This window comes from Cuculus canorus, chromosome 2 (assembly GCF_017976375.1).
Source record: "Cuculus canorus isolate bCucCan1 chromosome 2, bCucCan1.pri, whole genome shotgun sequence".
Classification (NCBI taxonomy): domain Eukaryota; kingdom Metazoa; phylum Chordata; class Aves; order Cuculiformes; family Cuculidae; genus Cuculus; species Cuculus canorus.
The window spans coordinates 157,387,376-157,401,442 of NC_071402.1; positions in this window are offsets into that span (position 1 = coordinate 157,387,376).

The window sequence follows — 14,067 nt, forward strand, 5'->3', positions numbered from 1 at the left end:
CCCTTGTGAAAACCTGGGGCAAGTGTGCTCTTGGCTAGTTACAGATACAGAGTAGGGAAGTTCTATGGTAAGGCAAAGAAGTTTTTTGGCCCAGAGCAAGGAAAGGATGCTGTACCTGTAGAAGCAGCAGCCAGTTCAGATGTAAAATTGTGCACTCTGAGGTTTTTGCCACAACAAATCTCAGCAACCTTGAAAAATGAATCTTTTGCCTACTCCTTCCTTTTCTGTCTTCAAGTCCAAGAGAGTCATGACAAGGGCATGATTAAAACTAAGATATGGGTTTGATTGTTCCCAAGGAGCTTTTAAAACACAGGGCACCTTTATGTCAGGTGCTGTGCACAGTCAAATGTACAAAACAGTTTGGGTAATGAATCTTTAAGCGAGTTTTTCAAGGACACATAGACTGTTGCATAAACAGGACTTAAATGTTGAGTCCCAACCCCATGCCTTAACTCTGCTGCCAAAATCTGGTTGAGCTCTCTTTTACTTATTAGGAAAGGTGTAATCATACTCAGAAGTAAATGTAATGATGGGTAAGAAAGGAAATCCATTTGAATCCAGTGAGTTCATTTTTCAAAGAAGAGGATTTAGAAATACCCCAAAACACAAAGAGTACAAGATTTTTCAGAAAAAAAACGTAACTCAGCCATCCTCTGAACTTTTTCCCAGGTTTTAGTCTTGCCTAAACACTTTAATCTCTCTTTTTTATGTGTGCCACTCAAATGCAGAACATAAAAATACCTGATTATTGCAGATCTGCTATAGTCTGCTTTGTTTTGGTTTGTGTTTTTCTGAAACAATTTTAAATATAGTTTTGAATAAAAGCCAGTGTGGTTGTCTTTTACTCAAGTATTTTATGAAAGCAGAGCAGGACCATTGCTACATGGAAAGGAATTGTTTGACACTGCTAAAAAATATGATATCTTGTGTAATACTCTATCTTGTGTCACCTTGTCACGAATGAGTTTTTTAGATAGAACTCGTATCTCAATTAAAGTGAGATTTAATAGAGTTCAATGATAAGGTCATGCTATTACTTAGTGCACGGGATAAATATGTGAGGGAGAATTGTGATATATGTATTTAGAGCTGAAGACTTTTACGTGCTTATAGCTATGTCATTTAGCTAAGATTTTAATGTTTTATAATGCTTAATCCCAACTCACTTACATTCCCATCTGGGCGTCCAGCGTGACTTCGCTCTGGAATTCCAATCAGAGGTTTTGCTAATCAGGCTGTCAGGCACGGGACTCTTCTGTCTAGGTGTTTGGTGTTAGTTTGTGTCAAAAATAGATTCCGAGGTTTCACAAAGCAGGCTCTCTGGTGTCGGATTTTATAAAACAAGTCATTTAATAAAGGAAAATAGCAACATGATTGACTCCAAGGAAAGAGGCCAACATGAAGAAAGAAACTACTGGGCAATTGTATCCTTACAGATTCTTTACCTGCCACTCACAGAATGGTTCGATCCAGTAGTAATTTTTGTGTCTGGGGTCTTGTTGTTCCTCATTGGATTCCTTCTCTGTCTTTCAGATAGGTTGTTATCTTGTCTTGGTGCAGCTGGTGTCAATGATTGGTATCCTTGAAGCCTCTGTATTTTCCTGGTTTTATTGACACTGGAGGCCTTGTTTTGACTGAATAGTTTGCATGCACTGGGAAAGTTTTTAACTGGAAATTCCCAGCTTGTGGCCCAGTGCTTCAGAACAAGTCTTGCTACTCATGCTAAGAAAACTAAACAAACAGCATACTAAATCACACAATATTGTAACACTGAATTATTTATTCTATTTAAAATGTTTCTTATTTAGGTTGAACAACTCATCCCTGTTAAAGAAGAAACCTGCCTGGACACACAGCCCAGCTGCATCCAAGGAGGAGTCAAGTGGGGTTCACCAGCAATCTGTTGCTGGTAAAAGATCTTATTGCTTCGAGGAGCACTCTTGAGAGGCAACTCGGCACAAGGGGAGATCATTACCATGCAGCCACAGTGCCTAGAAGGGTGAGCTCCAAGAAGTCTCACTTAGGCTGTCATATATATGAGATAAAAGGGGTTGACTCATAGCCAAGCTACATGTGACGGAGGCTCCTTATACGTGTTCACTGTGTCACTCAGCTTTTTATGTGTTTCTTAGAGAAGTTCTTGGCCCAGCTGCAGGTAGTCCATTACCTCCTCTAGAGCCTGAACCAAACTGCACTGGTTTGGTTAGAAGTAGGGGAGGGCGAAATACATCCATCACACACCTAGAAAATACATTTTTATGCAATGCAGATGTGGAAAAAATGTATCTCCACTTCTTTCATGGCTCCCTTCTCCTTAATCTTTTCTTTCAGACCAAGAGATCTCAATAAAGCATCAATGAAGGGAGGAAAAAAAAAAAGGATTGAAAGATTGAAAAACAAAAGATGTAAAGCAACAGAAGGGAACGTTATGTCAGAGATGTGTAGCAAATGCCATTTTCCCTGCTCAGCAGGGTTTTGAAGTGCAGCATTAACCTTGAAATTTTATTTTGCTGCTGAGGAATGAAAGATTCATAGGGGTATTTTATATTTCATTTTTTTCCCCTTTCTCTCTGAAAACATCTCCCAGAGACAAGATTATAAAAACGCAGTACAGGGTCAGGCTATCTCAGCTTTAATGTTACTTCACTGAAGGACTAAATATCATTATTTTTTTAAGCATTGGTAGTTCATTGAGTTAAACTCTTTGCCACAACACCACTTCCAATTCTTACATCGTACAAGGTGAAGAAATCACTTGCTACTCAGATGGCCAGTAAGGCTATACCAGGTACGTCAAAGCAGACTTTATAGCTACATAAAGAGGTTCTTTTCTGAAGTCCTAGCTCCTGTTCTTGGCTTTCAATCAAAACGGAAAGATGACTTGGACATCTCACGACACTACCTATCTCCCGGCTATCTGAACTGAAATTTATGGCTAGACAAGCTATACTCTGTGCAGCTTCTTTGAATCTGCAATGATTGTTAAGACAGGCTTCAAACACAAATCTTCTATTTCTTGACCAAATAAAATAATTTCTTAAAAAAAAAATATTTCCCACTTACACTACAGCAGGCCTGCCTATTCTGGGATGCCTCTTCCAGCATTTGACATTACTCTCTGTTCTTGTCCTGTCCAGTTGAAATTAGACAGGATAAAAGGGGTTTGAGTAGTACTTACAATCCACAGTTAAGGAATCTAGAAAACTGGGATGCTTTGAGTCAGTTGCCATATGTCACACAGCCATTATGTGGGTAAATTTCGTGCAATAAATACCTTCCTTGGATAAACACACGCAGATTGAAAGATGCTTTTTTCCAGACACCAGAAAAACTCTCAGATTTTCACTAACTGCTCTTCTTATTCTGTTTAGTACTGTGAGATACTGATTTCTACTCTCACAGGTATCACCTTTGGGAAGAAGGACCAAACCTATCACATCTTGATCTCAGCCACATTCACTGCCTTGATCTCCTTTTGTATTGATGCTATGTACAATTGAGTTCTGTTTTGGTGGAGAATGAAGTAGCAATAAGCAAATTTCTGCAAACTATTAATCCATTTTTGACCTTCTACATTCATAAATCTTCATGGATTTATACACAAAGCTAGGAAGGTCCTGATCTTTCCTCCTCTGATCAGCTTTTCTCTCTGATAAATAAAGGGAACAGGACTGCAGAAGCAACCTCGCATCGCTCTTGCTGTGAAAGAATGCACAACACATCCTGGACTGAACTTCTTATTTAGTTACTTGAGAAGTTTTATGGGTATCGGGAGCCATAAACAAAGAGAAGCCAAGCTGATCCTGGTAACCCGATCCTTGCAATTGCTGCAGAACAAGACCTTATGAATGTGTTTTTAACCAAAGATATAGCTCTGTAGTATGGCAAACAAAGAAACCCCAGCCAAAACAAAAATAAACAAAATAAGGTTTGTAATACATTAATTTTATTTAATATATCTTGGTATTATCCTACATGTTTTGATTACTCCTCTGTATACCACTTCATGTTCTAATTTGACTTTAGGGGAGTATCTGTTACTACACTATCCATAAATCTCAGTGATGACGAGGCACATTCTTCAGTGTTATTTCAATGTATTGCATTGATTTATATGATTTTTTTAGCCTCAATTGATTATTTTTTCATCTCAGTGTATCCAATTTAATACTTGCCAAAGTAAATCTTGTTTTCTGTGGTTCTTCCAGAACACTGTCCTTTGCAGGTATCTTGATTAAAGGACAAGGACAAAAGTCATCATGCTTTGTATATCTAATGATTTGCATGATAAACAGAAGTTGATATTTTCTTAAACAATAGTTTCTGAAGCCACTTTGCTTCTCACAATGTGACAAATTTTAAAAGCTTGCTCAGTTGCTCCCGGTGTGTTAGTCGATCTCTTGTTTTTAAGGTCCTTAGGATTTCTAGCGTCATCTTAGAGTCATAGAATCATAGAATCACCAGGTTGGAAAGGACCCACTGGATCATGAAGTCCAACCATTCCTAACATTCCAAAAACCACGCACTTCAGCAACTCATCCACCTGCCCTCTAAACACCTCCAAGTGACTCAACCACCTCCCTGGGCAGCCTCCGCCAGTGCCCAATGACCCTTTCCATTAAAAATTTATTTCTGATGTCCAGCCTGAACCTCCCCTGGTGGAGCTTGAGGACATTCCCTCTTGTCCTGTCCCCTGTCACCTGGGAGAAGAGCCCAGCTCCCTCCTCTTCACAACCTCCTTTCAGATAGCTGTAGAGAGCAATAAGGTCTCCCCTCAGCCTCCTCTTCTCCACGCTAAACAACCCCAGCTCTCTCAGACGCTCCTCATAAGACTTGTTCTCCAGCCCCCTCACCAGCTTCATTGCTCTTCTCTGGACATGCTCCAGAGCCTCAACATTCTTCTTGTGGTGAGGGGCCCAGAACTGAACACAGTACTCATGGTGTGGTCTCACCAGTGCTGAGTACAGAGGGAGAATAACCTCCCTGGACCTGATGGTCACTCCATTTCTGATACAGGTTAAGATGCCATTCTGATACAAGCCAAGATATCATAGCCTCATAAGACTTGTTCTCCAGCCCCTTCACCAGCTTTATTGCTCTTCCCTGGACATGCTCCAGAGCCTCAACATCTCTCCCCTCTTCTGGAGCAGCTGGGGGAAAAACAAACTTGTCTGAAATTCCCCAAATGTCACCAAATATTTATCTTCAGGCAACTCAATCAAGCTCTAGAAACCTGCTCAGGATGAGCTAAATTACACTCTAGACTCCACTAACTGCACTGACTCGATTTCAGTTGACTATAGTGATGATAGTGCTCATCTGGAGACATATATTGTCTAGACTGATTTTCATAGGGGTTATATATCTATCTCACAAGCCAACACCAAAATTTCAACATCTTAATCTATGAGCTGAATTATATGCTGAAACAAAGTCTGATCTCCCCAAGCATTAGTAGCTACAACTGTCCAAATCTCATCTTCTGTTAAGTTGCAGCATTTGGCACAAAGTGAAGATCTTGCTCTTAGCCAATTATTTTATGAAAATTACTTAGTAATACCATATAAAATAGTAGCTCATATCTATTGCACTGAGATCAATTTAACATGCTAGAGCTATCAAGACCTGCCATTCTGAAGGAGTAGATGAGTTATGGGGCAGAGGCAGGAATGAGGTAAAGAATTTGGAAGGAGCTCAGCCTGGAAAATTCTTTACATTAACTCGGAACTTATGTGTAAATTTTGCCAAGGATTATATGTTAAACCATGGCTTTCTCTAAAGTGTTTCTGTTGCACTAATTGCTTCTCTAAATCTTCCCCTTTCAACTCCTGTTTTATGAGTAGTGATAACAGCTGGAATTATTTCCAAATAGAGTAACAAAAAGATGTCTGTCAGACATGGGAACAAAGAAGGATGCTCTCAGTTGACAACTAGTAGTCCAACAGTCATAAACAATTTGTATCTTGATATCCTTCTTATCAAAACCACTGCTGTAACAGGCTCATTTATTTGTCCTAGGGTACCTTCAATGCTTAAGAATTGCCAGGAAAAACTTATAAAACAAGAAATTGTATATTCTAAATTGGTTGACTAATATTATTTGCTTAATTATTTACTTATTATTACACTGTCCAAAAGACTAATGATTAAATTACCTAGAATTTTAGAATGAGCTTTATTATTAAAGAATGTTAGACTTGCTTCCAGGAGGAGCTGCTAGCATAGGTCAATATACAAGTAATTACCTGTAAAAAAACATGAACATGAACATGAACATGAACATGAACATGAACATGAGCCAGCAGCGTGCCTTGGCAGCCAAGAGGGTCAACCATATCCTTGCGTGCATCAAGCACAGCATTGCCAGTCAATCAAGGGAAGGGATTGTTCCACTCTACTCCACAATGATGCGGCCCCACCTTGAGTACTGTGTGCAGTTTTGGACATCGCAGTAATCTAAGGATACAAAGCTACTGGGGAGTGTCCAAAGGAGGGCCAAAATATTGATGAAGGGTTTAGAGGGGAAGGCACATGAGGAGCAGCTAAAGTCACTTGGTCTGGTTAGCCTGGAGAAGAGAAGACTGAGAGGAGACTTCACTGCAGTTTGCTGCATCCCCACAAAGGAAGGAGGAGGAACAGACACTGATCTCTTCTCACTGGAGACCAGTGGTAGGACCCAGGGGAACGGCAAGATGTGCCAGAGAAGGTTTTAGGTTGGGCATTAGGAAAAGGTTCTTCACCCAGGAGGTGGTGGATCACTGGAACAGCTCCCTGGTAATGTCACCAAGTAATGGCACCAAGCTTGACAACATTCAAGAAGCATTTGGACAACATACTAAGACCCATGGTGTGAATGTTGGTGTTGTCATATGCAGGGACAGGAGTTGGACTGAATGATCCTTGTGGGTCCCTTCCAAATCAGGACTATTGAACATGGACATCAATGGCATGTCCATGTTTTATTCTTCTCCCTTCTGCCAAATTTTCATGATAACTTGTTAACACAAAGTTGTTCCTTAACCTTAATCATAAGTTAAAAATATCCCTTGATCTAGAGATGATACTTATGAATTTTTCAACAGGTATGAATTAGTCTTACTCTTTTTCTATAACAGTAGATGAAGAGAAATTGAATTTAATACTTTGCTAATAGCTTGTGCATTAGCCTTTTAAATGCTTACTAGTAGCCCGATCAATATTTATTAGTGAACTTTATAGGACAGGTCTTCCTAGCAATTGAGTTCAATCAGAAGATTAGTGTTTAACATTCAAGGAGAACTCAATGTTTACTCAGTAAATTGAAATATCCAACATGTTGTTGAACTCGGGCCCAATGGACATTAGAAAGATACCATGGCAATTTGCACAAAGTTCATTGAGCCATATCTACAGTCTCAAAATAAATGGAAGTTTGTCATGCAATTAAAACTTTCAGATGTTTGCCTGTGATTATCCTCTTCTTTGTTATTCATTTCCCCTGATGGTTTTGAACTATTTATCCTGTACTGAGGCTGTGCTCAACAAAGGTCTTCACAACACTTCCAGTGTCACCGAGGAGCTCTGTGTTTCCTGTTCAATTGAAAATGATGACTTGAAATAGGTTAATTGAATGTTGTTTAGTTCAAAGGACAGGCAGAAGTCCCTGTGGGATGTCGAATATCCCATAGTTCCCAGTGTTTTATGTTTATCTTCAATGAAAAAATCTAAGATAAAGAGAAGCATTTTAAATGTTTTTTTCTCCTTTACCTTCCCATCTTGCAATGGTCTTTTACTGTCCAACTGCTTAACTGAAAGCTCAAGTACTGCATCATTTCTCTGGTCACAGAACTGTCTGTCTCTTTCTGAAGTTGCTTTGTAAGGTGAGAACACAATAATGGTATCCCCTTCAGGAGCACCTCGATGGGCAACCTTCTCAAAGGCAAATAAGGGTGAGGAGTTTAATAAATCAAGTTTTTGCTGTATGGAGACAAGATTATTAACAGGTGTTTTGAGCCATTTGAGATTGTTGGCTGGGACAGGTGCATGGATACATCAAGCCTTGCTAGCCTGCTCTCTCTGGTAGGCAATGGACTACTGGCATGGTTTATAAACAAAAATGTAATCAGGACTGGAGCAGAAGAGAAGTCGGCAGTATAACAGGCTTAATGAGGGAGAATCACCTGATCTCATCTATGTTTTCAAAAGTAGCCACTCTTTCTAAGTGGTGAAGCACAACCAAATGTCAAAAAGCTCCTCCTCAACTAAGGGACTCATCTGCTCCTTTTCCTGCATCCTACACAGCTGCCATGTGTTTATGATTAGCTATGAACTGCCATTTGGGTACTTTTCTCTGCTATGACTTTCAATACATATTTCTGAAGTGTTCAAAGAGAATCACAGAAAGAACTGAATCAGAAATATATTAGCAAGCAAAGGAAAAAGTTCTAAATTTGTCCTCCCAGAGCAGCCACTCAGGAGTGACATCTTCCACATCCATCCAGCCATCAGGACCTACTGCTCAGGGAGCAGCACGGGCCAAGGATCTGAGAGCATTCAGCTCTTTTCATGGTTATCTAACAGTTCTAGAGCCAGAAGAGCAAACAGAAAGTAAGCAGCAGTTTTCCTTACCTTTGTAATCTCCCAAGAGATATCTTAGTAACCTCTTTAAAAAGCTACACGTAAAACAGATCTTCAGGAACTCCAGCTTTCTGCTTAGACCTCGTGATGGTCACAGTGCTCCACTTGGGATCCTCATTTTTAACACCTATGCTGCAGCCTTAGTGTTCCGCAGCAGTGCTGCTTCTCACCTTTTTGAGTATAGTGCAGTGTTCAGGTACTTTGTGTCAGTCTGTCAACAGGCTTGACTTGGGTGTAAAGTGATGGACAATTCCCCCATAAGGCATGCAGCGCTATTTTGATGTGGCTGAATACCGGGCAACTGCAGAGGATATGTGAATGCAAACTGACCTAAGATAAACCCATGCGCTTCTGGAGGCCAGCTGGGATGTATTCTTTGGGAAGTCATAATGCCTCTGCTGCTGACATAGCTGATGCACCTCACAATTTCATCACAGCATCCTTTTCCTGCCAACTCAAAACAACATGTTCCGAAGTCATTGTGTGCTTCTATCGCTCTAATTGCACTATCCTCTAGGGAATCTTTCCAAAGCTTATTGTAATGAAAGATGTCACTACTCAAGTATGTATGAGCCTTTTCTGCTAAATACAGCATGAACAAAGAACAAAAGACAAACAATTCTTCTGGAAACTTAACTCTTTCAGGGGATACAAGAAAAGAGAGATAAAAAAGAAACAGAAGTGCCTGCACTAGACATCATGATGGACAGAAATGTTAGTATCTTGTTCACAATGATAACCTTCTGGAGACACCTAAGATAAGGATACTCACTTAGAAGGATTCAGATCTATTAGGAGGGCCAGAAGAATTAAGTGTTTTTACGGAGATCTTTTCAATACATTCTGGAATTAAACCTTTACAGCTTTGTTCCATTTTATACCGTAAATGTGAACACTGATTTTGACGCTACCAATTTTCTCATATCTTTAACCATAAAAAACTGTAAAAAAAAAAAAATCACAAAATTCCTACCTAGAGATGCCTCAAAGATCTTATTTTATTCACGCACATTGGAACTAATATTTATTATTGAAGGTTTTGGTGTAGAAGGTCAACTTGAGTTTCATAGATTTTCATGAATTCAAAAAGGTCAAAGCTTTCAGTCCTTAAAAGTATTTGTTAGGAATAATACATGAAGAAGTAGTCATTTGTTGACCTGTGGAGTTGAATGGTTGGGTTACATTGATGTATTTCAATTGTTATTGAATTTCATAAATGAAACAAGAATAAAACACAGAAACATTAATAGGCAATATACATTTTGAAGTATAACAGGGAAATGTTAGAGCAAATGCCTGGAAGTGTAATTTCTTTCTGTTGTTGACAGCGTACAGTTTATCTAGCTCTCACTTATTAAGGTAATTATTAAGGTAATTTAAATAACTCATATGCTCCAAACAGGTTTTTAAGACCTCTAGGAACTTATCAAAAAAATAATGCTATAAATTTGAGATATATGAACTTGAGATGTGTTTGAAGAAACTAATACCAGACCTTTGGCTAGCGACTAGTTGGTCTGGTATGGCAAACCTTAACCTTGACCAATTTTGGTCTGCTACGTTCACCTAGGGCCTCAGGGTGTGCACTACTGTGGTCACTGAAAACGTGTTGTAGGCTTTGCTGGGAAATACAGGAAATAATTACAGATCAGGAGTGGTCCAGCATCTCATGACAGAGTTGGGATTCGAACACTTAGATAAGTATGCAAGTGTAATCTTGTACAGGATTGTTCTGACTTCAGTAGGAAAAAAAGTGTGAGAAACCATGTGTGTTTTGATTTAATTTAGGGGAGATTGGACTGTGTTGTACCAGTACCACATCATGTATACAAGTGCTAGCACCTCATGCAGCAGACAATGAATATAGTCATTTGCTAAAGAAAAGAAATCCATCTTCTGGAGATAAAAAAATGGCTTTGGTGTCTCTCATCAGAGTGTCTGGAAGCCCAGATATCTCTGAGATTATCGATTTGCTCTACAACTACTGCAAACACAAAGACATATTAGAAAAAAACACGTTCTACTTATTTCTTAGGATCGTCATCAACTACAGCTTCAGATTGGTCTATGAAAAATCTTTGCCTCATGGTATTTCTTCATATTCACGCTACTTCTTATGGAGAAATTATATCTCTAAAACAAATAAGTTTAGAGTCAAGGATGGAAACAAAGTTAGGGAAGAGAGAACTTCTAAACATTTTTGTCATTGCCAGTCATGTCTAGTGTTAGATTTACAGAACAAGATCCTCCCATACTTCTGAAGAAATATTACATGGCAGACCATAAATTCAAAAGCACAAAAGAAAGATCCTGATTAAATCAGCATAAGTATCACAGGTCAAAGCCAGTTGGCCCCACACAGTTCTTTGGAGGTCACATGTTGGTCCTAATGGGCTTATTGCAAAATAATTGCATTGTTTTTTCCATCTGATAACTATGTTAAAAGTAAGAACTAGTGCATAGGAGGTAAAAATCAAAAAAGACCCTGGCCTCTTCTCATTTGTCACACACGCATGTCCTTCTGCCATAACACAAAGATTACAGCACATACCCAGATCTCCAGTACCACACATTTGAAATCTTGTTGTCACTGAGGTTAATGATTTGGTAGCAGTTCAGAGACAACTAAACCATTCTGAAAACCAGAGAGCTACAGGCATTTTACTTGAGAATCCTGCAGTTGTTCTTCAAAGCTACCTAACTCAGGTGTGAAGGTAAACAAGGTTTCCCAGAAATCTATATCTGGTACACAGAGTAAGCAGAGAACTACTTAACAGTTGGAGCAAGAGGCTTAATGATTAGAAGTATCTTTCACCAGGTGTTATGCATAACCTTGTGAGTAAAAGCCATCACCTTATTCACAATGAGTAACTTTCAAATAAAAGAGTAGTGTAGCAGAACAGAGACAGCAGATTCAAGACTAGCTCCTTAGCTAGTATAAATTAGAGCAGCTATTCCAACAGTGCACTATATTGACTATTTCCCCTTCAAATGACTGAAAATTCAGGCATAGAAAACAAAACCTTTCTGTGGAGGCCACCGGAATCTCTCTCAAATGGCAACATCCTATGAAGTGGTGAACATTATTTGCCATCCTTGTTGATGTAGGAGCAATTTAAAATTTCCAGCTGCTGCGATTAGTTAAACTATTTGTGAAAGAATGGCCCAAAAGTAACATTAATCTGGACTCACTATTTGTTTTATAGACAATTGGTTCCTGCTGCTAAGAGTCAAAAATCTACTTGTTCCAAAGATATCCATCTTATGAGCACTGCAGACCTCAATGTTCCTATTCACTGATCATGACTGATATGTATTAGGTGACACTCCAATGAAAGAAAGGTCATGTGCAAGTAAAATTAGGTTACTTTGCCACACACCAACTCCAACAATTCTTTTGGCTTCAACAATTTCTAGAGGGCAGGCTTTTAATTGAGGTTGGCTTAACAGTGCTTCAAGGTGATTCTAATAGGCCAGAGTTTTAAATAGGTGTTTATTTAATACTCCATTCAAATCCATCACATCATCTGACTGTTGGTAAAACTAAGAAAATGAAACACTGAAGAAGCAATTCTGAGCTCAAGAAATGCAAGAAAATTGTCTTGGACTAGTAGAACCTTAAATAATATAAATGCAAGGAATCCTGTATGCACCAAGAAAACCATTCTTTAGTGTCCCCTGGTCCCCTGGGTTGCCTCGATTCCATTTGGATCCTTGACAGCAAAGGGAAGGAGAAGAGTACTACCGACAGAGCAAACAATCCTTATCCATAGCAAAGTTCATCTCTCTCAGACAGTGAAATTATTTCATTGTTTGTTGTCCCATGTTATATCTCCAAATATTTTTCTAAGACTTACCAAGGTAAGGATTGGGGTTTTCCATATATATACAGCATTTTAAATAAAAGCAGCTATTAATACCATCACTGTAGTAATATCATAGTTGTAATACACCAAAACCTATTTACTCTTTGTTTCTTATGAATTCCTATTTGTTTCTTATGAATTTTCCAGAGTTTTTGATTTGAAATACTGTTGCAGAAGTCATAATAAATACTCATATGACACATACTTCAACATAAGCTCTCAGAAACAAAGCATAATGATTCACTAGATGATCAGTTTTGTAATGATTTAGGTGGAAGATTCATTATTTATTTAGTATTTTGAAACATTTTCAGGAAGGTTCCTGGAGTGCTTTGGAAACAAAAGGCCAGTGTTTCCCTGGAGAGAATTCATGGTGAATTGCAGTTGATGACTACACAGAGACAAGTGAAGGAGGTACAAAATAACCCCATGAAATAATTTGGAGTTAGTTCAAAGAAATCAAAGCCATAAAATAATTTGTCTGCCAGTACAAAAAGAATCTGCTTCCAAGCAGGAGTCGAGGAAGAGATTCTCTTGATTGCCAGCTAAGGCATCCACCTATTGAACCAGCCAACCCTTTTAACATCTAAACAAGCAGTCTGGGTGCAAAATGTGGACACCCGAGTTATTTTGTGCATCTTAGTCTTCAGAAATGTAATTTCCATCCATATGTATCCTGTGTTTCAGGGCTGTCAGGCTGCCTTTTGTCTGGAATAGGCTGACAGTTGTACCTCGGAACATGAAATTTGCTATCCTCACCCTTCTGAGTCTCTGGATGTGTTCTAACAGCTGCCCTCAAAATGTCTTCAGGCATTAAGAAAGGATGTAGTTTAAACACGGCAAACTGTCTCTGCTTTCTCACCATGTAAGCAGGATACAAATACAAAATCAAAAAATGCTGAGAAAGTTAAAAAACCCCAACTATATGCACCTGTAGTGACTTCCATCCAATCCAAAGAGGCGTTTCTTGGGGAGTGCAGCGGTTCAACAGTATGCTACATATGTTTTAGAAATGCAAAGCACAAAAAATTGGGATGAGGATATAGTTAAAAGCTTGCTTGCAGAACCAGAGCAGAGACTTAGGAGATCAATACCTTCTGGGAGCAATGCAGGAACTGACCACGTAAACATTCAAGAGCCATTTCAATAAGAAGTGAAGCAGGCTGGCTGAAACTATGATAAACCTTAGCACATTTAGGTGCTTCAACTGTGTTTCCCTGCCAGTTATAATTTCCACTTACAGTTACAGAAAAAGAAATTCAGAGTGAGCATTATCATAATCTATGTTTTCAATCAGTTGTATGCCAGTACTTATTTCTGAGTTTAAAGGGTGGTTTTTCCAGCCTATCTGAGCAATGTAAAGTAACAAGAGTGTATCTCTTATTTAAACAGGTTTACTACTCTTCTGCTACGTGAGTTTTGCATCAACACTTCTGGCATTTTTCCTGTAGTCCCAAATTGTCTTCAAGATCTAAGAAAGCTCAATATTTTATGAAAGCCTTTACTCTTCTGCCTCAGTTTTCCCTGGAATACTGCTTTGTTTCTATGTGCTGCAAGGCACAGAGTCTTTCAAGTACCTTACACT